The 11,362-nt window shown below is 42.4% G+C and overlaps 1 protein-coding gene across 1 annotated transcript in view; it reads left to right on the top strand.

The window, feature by feature from the left end:
- Positions 1–733: 733 nt before the first annotated feature.
- Positions 734–11,362, top strand: part of LOC139378727 (forkhead box protein P2-like) — a 105,144-nt gene continuing 94,515 nt past the window's right edge. Inside the window, exons 1-2 of the mRNA XM_071121170.1 lie at positions 734–796; positions 4,371–4,424. The gene's annotated coding sequence lies outside the window, so the exon portion shown is untranslated. The remainder of the gene's footprint in view (positions 797–4,370; positions 4,425–11,362) is intronic.

The following is an 11,362-nucleotide window of genomic DNA, read 5'->3' as shown; positions in this document are numbered from 1 at the left end:
GGATTGTTTGATACAGAATTGCAGTTAGGTGTATTATAGGGACATGGAACATGTCATTATTGTCATTAAAACCTGTAATTTACTGGTTGATAATTTGATCCTTCAAGACACTGCTACCTTTTGTTTGGGGAAGAAACACTTCACATATATTTCTTTAATGTGTGCTGTACATTACCTAAATTCAGAAGATCACCCCTCATCTTTCTTGCACAGCCACACACCCACACACACACACACGCACGCACGCACGCACACACACACACACACACACACATACACTCGCATGCACCCACAAGTACACCCCTCCTTTTTTTTGCAAACTTCACATTTCCCTAATATAGGCTACTAATCATAATGAACAATATCTGCAAAAGGCCTGCGATAAGTTATAGGTATGGTCGGTGTTGATAATTTTCGGTTTATCGTCCCAGCTCTAACATGTACACACAGGTACATATTCACTCACATGCATATAGTCATCTAACAGGCAAATCCAGTTGTACTTTGTTGTTCCCAAGTTTATTGCTTTCCCCTAAAAGCCATGCTAATAACACTCATGTGAAAGAAAACCTACCCACATTTATCCTGTACATGTTTGCGGCAACACCAGCATTTACAATTTACTATGTGAATTGGAAACTTGGTTGATAATGTTTTACTGTATGGGAACATGCTTTTGAGTAATGATTTCTCTCTTATCTGCTCTCCCTCTGCAGATCCTCTACAGACATCTCTGGACTGGAGTCCTTCCCATCCTGAGACAGACGGACAACAACCACACGTTTTCACCCTCAGGGTAAGTACTATAGCACAACCTTTCATGTCCTGTCAAAGGTTTTCTGCCTTTGGACTGATGAGGCAGAATTGGACAATTGTAACGTGCTGTGGGTAACTGTGTAACTATTAGTGATGCACCGATTTTACATTTTTGGCCGATACCGATATCTGATATTTTCCTTGCCGATAAAACCTGATACCGATAACCGATATTCAAAAGTTTTGCGGCCTTTTAAGCATTCTAGTACAGTTAAATAGTTAACACACACACATGGACGCAGCGGTCTAAGGCACTGCATCTCAGTGCAAGAGGCGTCACTACGATCCCTGGTTCGAATCCAGGCTGTATCACATCCGGCCTTGATTGGGAGACCCATAGGGTTGCGCACAATTGGCCCAGCGTCGTCCGGGTTTGGCCGGGGTAGGCTGTCATTGTAAATAAGAATTTGTTCTTAACTGACTTGTCTAGTTAAATAAAGGTTACACACACACCACACTGACCTAAAAGTAATTATTTAGTTGGCATTCACATATGTCCCCATTACCAGTAAAACATAATCAAAACCTATTTCTTTCACTTACTTGCTGTGCTGGTTTGTTGTTCATTTGTTCAGTTGTTTCATTCTCAACCAGGGTTTCTATGGAATGCCGTTTGGGTCTTTGCATGTCAAATAACACTATTTGACGTGTCTTATAAGCTTGTTGACCAATCAGGACCTGAATATGACTGCACGTCACATAATAATTTCACGAGTTCATTCATTTTTTACGTAGTTATTACACATTGATTACACTATCACTCGTATTTCCTATGTCACAACGATTCATCGATACGTATGCTATGATGCTGGTAAAGTTGTCTCGCGCACCTACAGTGATGGTCATAAAAAAAGCTAGCTAGCTCATGGATGCAAACAATGTTCTTCCCCACAAACATAGATAGCTAGCTAACTATATACTGTAGCTAGGTGTCATCATCTAAAATAACCCTAATTTATAAGACAGTTCTTATTTGATTAATGGTGGTCGGATGTGAAGCTAGCCACAATAAGGATTAGCCACAATAGTGGACTTTGCGGTTACCCTTCAAAATAAAAGTATGTCATTGGCAGCGATGCAAATGCATACAAATAGTAGAATTATGCCATAATTGAATAGATCATGCTAAACGAGGTTGGAATGTTGTTATATAAAATTAACAAAAGACAATAATTTGTTAACTTGACAAAAAATCTGTTGAAATCACACTGGATGTATTATACTTTAGAATTGCTTTGGGGGCATTCTTATGTCACTGTACAGCCTTACCTATGGATTGTGGATCAATGACATGGGGTCTCAGTCTACTCAGTGACACCAAGAGAACATTAGCATCGTAGCTCTTATTGCGAGTCTCTGAAACAACTGTGAATTGAGCCACATTTATTGTCAACCTATGTGTATTGAACACTATTCTCAAGGAAAAACAATACTGTGTGGATGTTTTGGAGTCTGATAACTCTGAGGAGGACGTTGAGGTAAAATATCTTGAGTATTGAGTAGACTGTTACCCCATTTCATTGAGCCCCAATCCTTAGGTAAAGCTGTACAGTGCAATATGAATGTCAATACACACAATAGGCTGACTGGGGAGGTAATTTCACACAGTCACAGTCCCGCGATAAGAGCTACAACGCTAATATTTGCATAAACTCTTCACAGTTGTGTTCTGTGGGTGTCACCGAGTAGACTGATACCCTGTTTCATTGCTTCACATTCCAACCTTGTTTAACATTATCTAGTCTAAATATGGCATGATTCCAACAATTGTAACCTTCTGCATCACTTTCAAAAATGTACTTTTATTTTGAAGGCAAACCGCAAATTCCACTATTGTGCCTAATCCTTATTGTGGCTAGCTTCGCAACACATTACCTGGTCAGGTCGAGCCTACCTAGACAGATGAAGCTAGCTGGCTGCTTATAACATTAGCTTTGGGCAACAGTGTAGCTGGCTAGCTATTTATTTCCATGAACTGAAGTTCAATTTCAATAGGCAAAAATCAAGTGGCTACCTAGCTAACACACACAAGGATTCCTAAATCATTGCTAAGAGTAGTGAAATTGACTGCAGTTTCTACTGGTCATTGTTTTCAGGCTGGTTGTATTGGGGCTAGCTAGGTACCAAGCTAAAGCTAGCTAGCTACCCCAGAAGTTGCGGTCAAACAAATAACGCTTTATTACCAACGCAGTATTGAAAACACATCATTTGTGGCTGGTGTTTGCTTGTTTGCAGACTTTTTTGTACAGCTTGACAGTGCTACTTATAGTAGTGGTGGCGCTTGGTTTGCACGTGCAAATTCAGAACACACAACATTCTATAATAGAACTGTGTTATTTGACTTGTCAAATTAAAAGCTTATTTAACGGGTCAAATAGTGTTATTGTCAAATAATGTTATTTGACGTGTATCTTTTTTGACTCGCAAAGACCCAAACAATGTTCCATAGTATGTTGTGAAGCTAATAGCAGTGACGCTATTACTGTGTAACTCCGGTAGGGCAACATCTGAACAACTTGGCAACGTTAGTGTGTACCGGTGCTTGACCAGTCGCGAAAGCCAACATCACCCACGACAGAGAACGGTTGATTGTCAAGGGCAATGAATTCCATTATCTTGCCGTTTTTACTCTTTCAAATGGCTGCTCGACTTGTTGACTGCTCGATCTACACAGCAGACGTTGTGGGCTAGGTTAGGAATGCTGTATTGCAGTTGTAGAGCAAAATTGTACGTCATGTACGTTATATAGGTATGCACGTCACCTTTCACATCGGTTTTTGACATCGGCATTAAACTAGACATCGGGCCGATACCGATGTTGGCATATTTAGCTAATATAGGCCGATTCCGATATGTTCATCGATCTATATCGTGCATCCCTAGTAACTATACTTAATATTTCCATTAATCTCAGAGGCGTCATGCATTGCTTTTTTTGCGAGGGGGCACTGATGGCCAAATCTTTGATTTAAAATAAAAAAATAAACATAAAATAAACTATAATTTCTCAGTTTTCAGTGTACAAATGGATGAAACTTGCCTCTGCCTCCTCATTTTCAATGGGCATGACATCCTTAATCTTAAGGACAAAGGTGTTTAATTTTGCTGTGGTTTAAAAAAAACTTGTACCTGGGTAGGAGTGTTACTGCTATAGCCCAGCTGAGGCACAGTTACCACCGTAGAATATAACAAATCTTCATCTATCCACCATGATAGAATTCCACCTCTGCAATGAAACCTTTCAGGTTGTGCCTGTTTGGTTTTCACACTTCATAGCCTTCCAATCTACTGTAGCTTTGAAGTTATGATATGTATTAGATTCAACCAATGTGGACTGGGAGGAAGGATATCGGAAAGTCTTCTTCGTGAATGTTGGGAAAGTTTTCTAGACACCCATGTTTAATTGAGAATGACCTGTCCTAACACATCACAATAAACAGAGATCATTAACACCAAGAAGCTTGAAGTGTTGGAATGTATTATGTGTACATGCATGAAGGTGGTGTTGAACATGCACCAGAATGTTAGCTCATAACACATGTTCATTTGTTTAGGATGAAATATGCAACGGCTGTGAGAAGAGCACCCACATTCTGAAGTCCAAAGTGGTGAGTCACAGTCTTTTGCTCAAATCTCCTGCATGCCCCTGCGTTGTGTGTTTGCTCTGGTTATTATCCGATCAGAACAGTCACATCCACTGCCAATTCATGTTGAGGTCAGCTCGAGGGATTCACGTACACTGGTCTTTTGAGGCTTGAGGTACAAGACGAGACAACTCCTGTGAAGTGATGAAGCTCTCTCAGAACTTCAAACTGAGAAGTGTCGATGCATGAATCACCGGGAGACACTGTTTATAAGTCAATCCTCCGTGCACAATTCGAAATACGGTAGGTAGTAAGTGAGAGGTGCGTGTGCATGCTACAGTACTGTAACGTCACCCAGTGGCAACACACACACACAGTTTGCACAACTCAGAGCTTCTGTAGTCCCCTTCGATTCCCCTCTATGAGACGCTCAGCTTCTGTATCTGAAGCCCATTTAGATTCCCAATGAGATGCTCTACTAGACATCTAACGGTGATAACTGAGGCAGTTTGTCGTCACCAAGTCAGTACAAAACGAGCCTAAAGAATCCCAGCCAGCACAGTAAGTGTGACACACACTGATTATGTGACTGCTACTACGGCGGAGGCCTGCCGTCATTACTAATGTGTCCCCACAGCAGCCAGACTGAGACAGACACACAGGTGGTGTCTCAGACTGAACAGAACATTGCCAGACGGTAAACTGCAGTAGCGATGGGGAGGAGAAGCCTCATCATCGTGAGGGGAATGAGGGAATGGAATTTTAGCTGTAATTGGATGGGAGATAGATATCGAATGCTAACTTGACAATGGGTGATTGTTCAGTGAGCACAGAACAGTTGAAGTGAATTGCATTGCAGGTAAAATCAAGTAGTCCTCCATAACTTCTCCACTATCAATTATTCGTGTGAATTAAATGTATGTTGCATATATTTCTCAAGTATTTCCATAGAAGTCACCCCATAAACGTTCGAATTTGACTAATTCTGTGAAAAAAAGTCAGGGCTTGTGTTGATCTGTTTTTCAATGTTGCAGAGGAGAACTACTCTTTGTCAGGTTAATTCCTGAATCCAGGCCACTGGTTTATTTTGATATTTTGACCCAGTCTGAGGAAGAAAGTCTACTTATCTCCGTATTCAGCTGCAGAGTTTTGCCTTTTGAGGTCCAAGTATGATTCAAGCGAGGCAGCTAGGAGCCAAGCGGGGCGAGAGGCTGGGTTAGGGTGGCTCAGCTCAGCTGTAGGCCTTAGCCCACATCCCAAGAGTCATCTTCACAAGACTAAGCAGAACTGAGATTCCCTTCCCTCTTCTGCCTAAAAGAGATTTGAATATTAGTTTTTAATTTGTTGAGTATCCCATTTAAATCTTCAAAGATGAAAAACTTTGAAGTATATCTGTTCTGGAACAGAAGTACTCTAATCATCCCAAAGAAGTATAATTGACCTAACTTTCGCATGACTGTAAATGTACACATATATACAATCTACAGCAATTAAAGCAAATCTCTGGCTAGTTTAAAGAAGCAGGCCACAGACGGATGGCTTTTCCTCAGACTTCCAATTTGGAATTGATTTCTTGTTATAGATCAGAGCTTCTGTCATTTCATTTCCAAAACCCTAAAGGGTTTTCTGAGCCAAGGAGCCCGGCTGGATTCCCCCTGAGTAGGAGAGGGTAACCTCCACGGGTCTTTACCCTGGACACCCTGGCTACTGGGGAGGGAGAAGAATCAAAGGGACTTGAGTCGTCCCTGTTGGCAGGCTCCATTGTGGGTCTGATTTGGGATTGGAGGGGATGGGGATGGAGATCAGGCTAGCGCCCGTTTTTTTAATCTTTATCCACCATTAACCCCGGCGCCCAGTGTGCGGCTGGGATCAGGTCATTGGTCAATCCCCCATTCAGAAACACTCCGGAATATTTCAAAGTTAAGCCCCGTCTACAACAAAAAAAGTATTTCTCATCAAACGTTCACTTTCTCACTCTCCAGTCCTCCCAAGGATCTGCCTGCCTCTCGTTCTTCCCTTCCTTCTTATATTCCTCTCTTTATGGTTCACTGTTTTGTCTTCCCACTTGGAGGGGAAAAAAGTTTTGGAACTTCCCCAAGTTTCCATATTCCAGTTTAATGAGGTTTGGTTTGGGGTCTGATAGTGTCATGCCGTGAGCAAATTGGACCAAGAGTGGACCCACGTCCTACTCTTTACAACTCTTTGGTTGGATTAGGAGTTGGTCGTTTTTTAAAATAAGATTCTGGAATTGTACTTTGCCTCACAGGAAATATATATTCACACCTGATACATCTATTTTCAACCTTCCCCTTGTCCTTCACTTGGTGCAAGCACACCATGTGTAACCTATTGCTTCTCCACAGTATGTTCCTTCAGTTTCAAAAGCCTAACAAGGTAGACTTAAAAAAAAAAAAATTTAAAACATTAAAATCTGCTTTATCAAGAAAGACCTTGGCGCTGATATGTTATCTCCTTACCTTTTCGATCCATTTTGCTTGTTCCAAGGTTTATTTGCCTCTCCTCCTGCCTGTTCAGAAGAGGAGTAATGAGGACCCAGAATGAAAAGGAGAAGAGGAGTCCAGAATAGATAGAGCGTAGAGGAGTGTTTGTCTGGAGTGGACAGTTGCCATGAGAATAGAGTTACAAAAGGGGGTGTCTCTACATAGCTGCCATCACTCCTGATGGAGAAGACACACTGACTCAATGAGATTATTGATCCAGAGAGGAAAGGAAGGGGGTATGCTAATCAACAGTGTGAATGGCCGTGGATGCAGTCCTGGCGGGCGGCTGGTCAGTCAGCCAGTCTGTGTCTCTCTAAATGTCTCAAAGGCTGAGCAGATCACACTGGGGGTTGTGGCCCCTTATAGACTACTCATAGGATAAACTATAGGACTTAAGTCCACCTCCCCATTCAGCATGCATTGGGTCCCTGCTTGCTAAGTACTTTGGACATGACTGATGGCGGATATTGTATGCACAAACTTAATTTTTTTATAAACGAGACACATCTAGTGTTTCACATGTCATTCTTTTCCTCTGACCTCATTTGGAAAGAGCCTTGGTGCGGAAGCCCAGACTGATGGCATGTTTCCAAGTGCCTGAGATTATTGTGAAACAAAAGCCTCAAAAGGCATGACATCAGAGCGGCTTGACATCGGTTTGAACTCGTTATTTCAGGTGGGAAGAATTACGAGTCGCTTCAGTTGCAGGTGATCGTGTCCAGTGAATTGGTTTCACATAGTTGCACGTTCTTTGTGGCAGGTCTAATGTTGATTATCTCGACAGTTTGAACCTGTGTGTTAATCGCCGCAGCATTCAGGAAACACGGTCCTTTTTCCCAAACGTATACAAAGCCTCTGTTGTTATCTTTTGCTATCTGCTTCCGATAGGTGGGGATTTGTCAACACAATGTTGACCAATCAGGTTGATCTTTAAATATAGTCATAAATCAATATATGTGCAGCGCAGAAAAGAATACCCATGACCCATTTTGAATGAACTGTGGCTGAATCCTATGTGGAAGTTGAACCAAAGTGAAAACATTGTGTAAATGATGTCATAAAATAAATACACTATTAACAGCAATTGGTTTCTAAGAGTCATACATTTTTAAAGCTTTGAAGCAATGGAGTCTGAAGGATTCCGGCCTCCTGTGGTGTTATAAGACTCTCAGATTATTGGAATAATTGGCCACAAAGAAGGTTCATATAAATGTGTTCAGTTTCACATTTTGTATATTATGCAAACTTTTTTTTTTGTATACTAATCCAAATTGAGTAATTATTCACCAACACCACCAGGTTTACATCTTTCATTTTGATCTTATACGTCAGTAGCTGTCCAAAGTGTAACACGTTTTGTTTTGAAACATTAAGGAAAGCTTAAAATGATTAAGATTACAAATTTGGCATCAAAATGTAGTGTTGTGTTGGCTCTTCAAGTTAAGATCCTGTAGATAACTCTATTTCACAAGCTGTTTCTCCTTGCTTCAAATCGAGCCCCAGTCACAGCCGTTGCAAAAGCTTTGACCTCAGAGGCAACAAGCCAACTGCTTTGTTCATTATGATCATTTGATCGGGGCTTGAAAAGAGATGCAGAGGGGAGGAAATACTACACGCGCCTCGAATCCCACTTCCCTGTCCACAAACCACAATCCAAGACAAAATGTCACGTGCTACCTGCTTTTCCCAGGATGGGAAGAAAGCGTCTGTCTCTGTGTCGAGACGACAAGCCGACAACTCGCTTGATTTGGGTCAGAACCCCGACAGGAGTTGGAATGTGGAATCTATATATGTTGACAAACTTGGCTACCCCTCTGAATGGGGTTTCTGATTACACCTCATCATGCGTGGGAATTTCAGCGTGTCCCCAGCCCTCTCCGAGAGGTGCCTCTCGGGCAATCATGTGGTCATACTACCTGACTCTGTGCTGCTCAGAGTGCAGTTGACAAAAACAGCCTGAGGCACATCATGTGGAAAAGATTCAGTCTGCATACATACATCCTGTCTGCAGCACCTCTCCAGTTAAGTGAATGAAGCACCAGGCTGTCTGTTGGTCCTGCTCACCTGTGAAGGGAAATTGTGTGTGTGTGTGTGTGTGTGTGTGTGTGTGTGTGTGTGTGTGTGTGTGTGTGTGTGTGTGTGTGTGTGTGTGTGTGTGTGTGTGTGTGTGTGTGTGTGTGTGTGTGTGTGTGTGTGTGTGTGTGTGTGCGTGTGTGCGTACTTGTGTGTTTTTCCAACTTTCCCCCCTAGAGAGCCTCTCAGTTATACTCTGCCGCTGCAGTTGAGTTCCACTCCTTCTCATGTCATGTAAAATGAAGGTCCCGGTCAGTGAGAGCTTTCACTTGTCAGTCATCCTGAAGAGGTCCTGGGGTGTTGAGCTGCTCGCCTGTGTTTATTGTACACTTTCTCGACCTTACTTGTTTGTTCCTTTCTTTTTCTCTCTCTATCTCGCTCTCTCTCCCACGCTTATCTCATCCTCTCTCTCCATTTTACCCACTCTTTCTCTCTTCCCTCCCTCTCCCTCCCTCTAACGATCTCTAGTCTCCCTTCTTCCCTTCACTCTCCTCCCTCTGTCTCCTTCTCCCTCCCTCCCGCTCTCCCTCCCTTTGTGTTATTAGAGCCCTCTCACTGCACTCGGTTGCTTGCAGCTCAGCCTGTCTGCAGCGTTGCTCCCTCCGCTGCACCTCGCAGAGCACACACACTGCTGCGCTGGCTTTAACGCAGACTGACGCCGCTGCCATAGGACTGATTGAAATTCGTGTCTCAAAGTTGCTAATGCTCACTGAACCATTTTATTGAAGATAAAGTAAATAAAATAGGTTGCCATATGAGAATTCTCTGGAATAGACTGGAATGATCTGGCAGGTAAAACACGCTCACTCACAGGCAGGCCGGCCGACAGGCTCACACGCACGGATGCACACACGACCGCATACGCGTACGCGCACACAAACACTCACACGCACGGAGTGTGAAGAGGTACTATTGGCTCATGGAGTTTTGTTGATGGACTGGGTGAGGGAGGCGGGGTGGTGATCAGGAGGTTTGAGGGAGAGAGAGGTATTTTCTATGGCTCAGGAATTTCACAAGTCCAATGTTTTTTAAGAAGCTTTGCAGAAAGCTAACAGTTTGATTTAAAGCCTGTTCCAGGGAATGCCACCTATACATTCACAAACTATAGATTGTACGGTACAGCGTCCTTGTCTAGCCCATACTTTTGCGATGAGGTAGTGTACATACGTATGAATGTATGGTATGTGGATGAATGACTATCCTAAATCATTGTATGCTTAGGGTGGATGACACGTGTATTGCTAGCATGCAGAAGTATTTGCATGAAAAAGGAGAATGTCCTCAGGGCTCTCATCTATTTGTATTTTGTTGGTTAGCGGTAGGAAACTGTCCCAAACCAAATAGCCCCTGACGACAGTCTCAACTGTGTTGTAAAACTCTTATTGACTGTAAATACAGAGTTTTTCCATTACTCTTCAACTTGTGCCTACACAAACAGCCCGAAGGCTGCACGTCAGCCAAAGAAGTTCATATCATTTTTTTCCTGTTGAACTTTAAACCTCCTTTGCCTTTTCTTTCCCATTAATATTTCAATATATTTTCTGAATAGATGGACTAAGTGTGTCGGTTGAATCCCTGACCCAGTCATTGTTACTTCAGGCTTAACCAAATCACATCAAAATGATCATTGTGTTCATTTCTTAAACTTCTTGTAGACCACTATGGACCCCTCGTTTAAAGAAACTAGCTACCTTTCATATTCTCAACCAGAATCATGTCAAATTCCCCTTGTGTTTGATACGATTCCTTTCTGCACTGTAAAGTGGTATAGGTGACAAGGTAATACTTTTGCCATTGTGCTCAATAATAAATATTCTTCCAGGTCTTACTCAGTTGGCTGCTCACGAAAGAGCGTTTGGACTGTGTGTGCATTGTCGCAAGGCGCCGAGGTCATTGGGAATTCACTCTCTCTTGCTTTTGTCAAATATTTCTGTGCTGTGATAGTTTTCTCATTTATTTAGTGAATAGTTGGGGGTGGATGGAGAGAGAGAGAAATAGTTTTTACATTATGTAAATGATGGAATGGGTCTCATAATCTCACATGTATTCAGCATAGCAGACATTGGACCCTGTGATACTGCCCTCCATTTTTACCATTGTTCGCATTTCACCCCTCTTACTGTTCCTCTCAATGGCTGTACCAGACTTTAATCCAACCTGCCTTTCCAATGACAATGTTTACCACCTATCATTCAATAAGAGACCGAGAAGCGCACAATTGCCTTTGTAAGTAAATGCTACATGAATGCACCCGAGCCAGCCACAGAAGAAAGGTACTGTTAGCGGTATGAGGATAAGGTTGAAAGGAAAGGTTAGTTTGGTGTGTGTGTGTGTGTGTGTGTGTGTGTGTGTGTGTGTGTGTGTGTGTGTGTGTGTGTGTGTGTGTGT

This window comes from Oncorhynchus clarkii, chromosome 21 (assembly GCF_045791955.1).
Source record: "Oncorhynchus clarkii lewisi isolate Uvic-CL-2024 chromosome 21, UVic_Ocla_1.0, whole genome shotgun sequence".
Lineage (NCBI taxonomy): Eukaryota > Metazoa > Chordata > Actinopteri > Salmoniformes > Salmonidae > Oncorhynchus > Oncorhynchus clarkii.
This window is presented reverse-complemented; position numbering and strand designations above follow the sequence as displayed.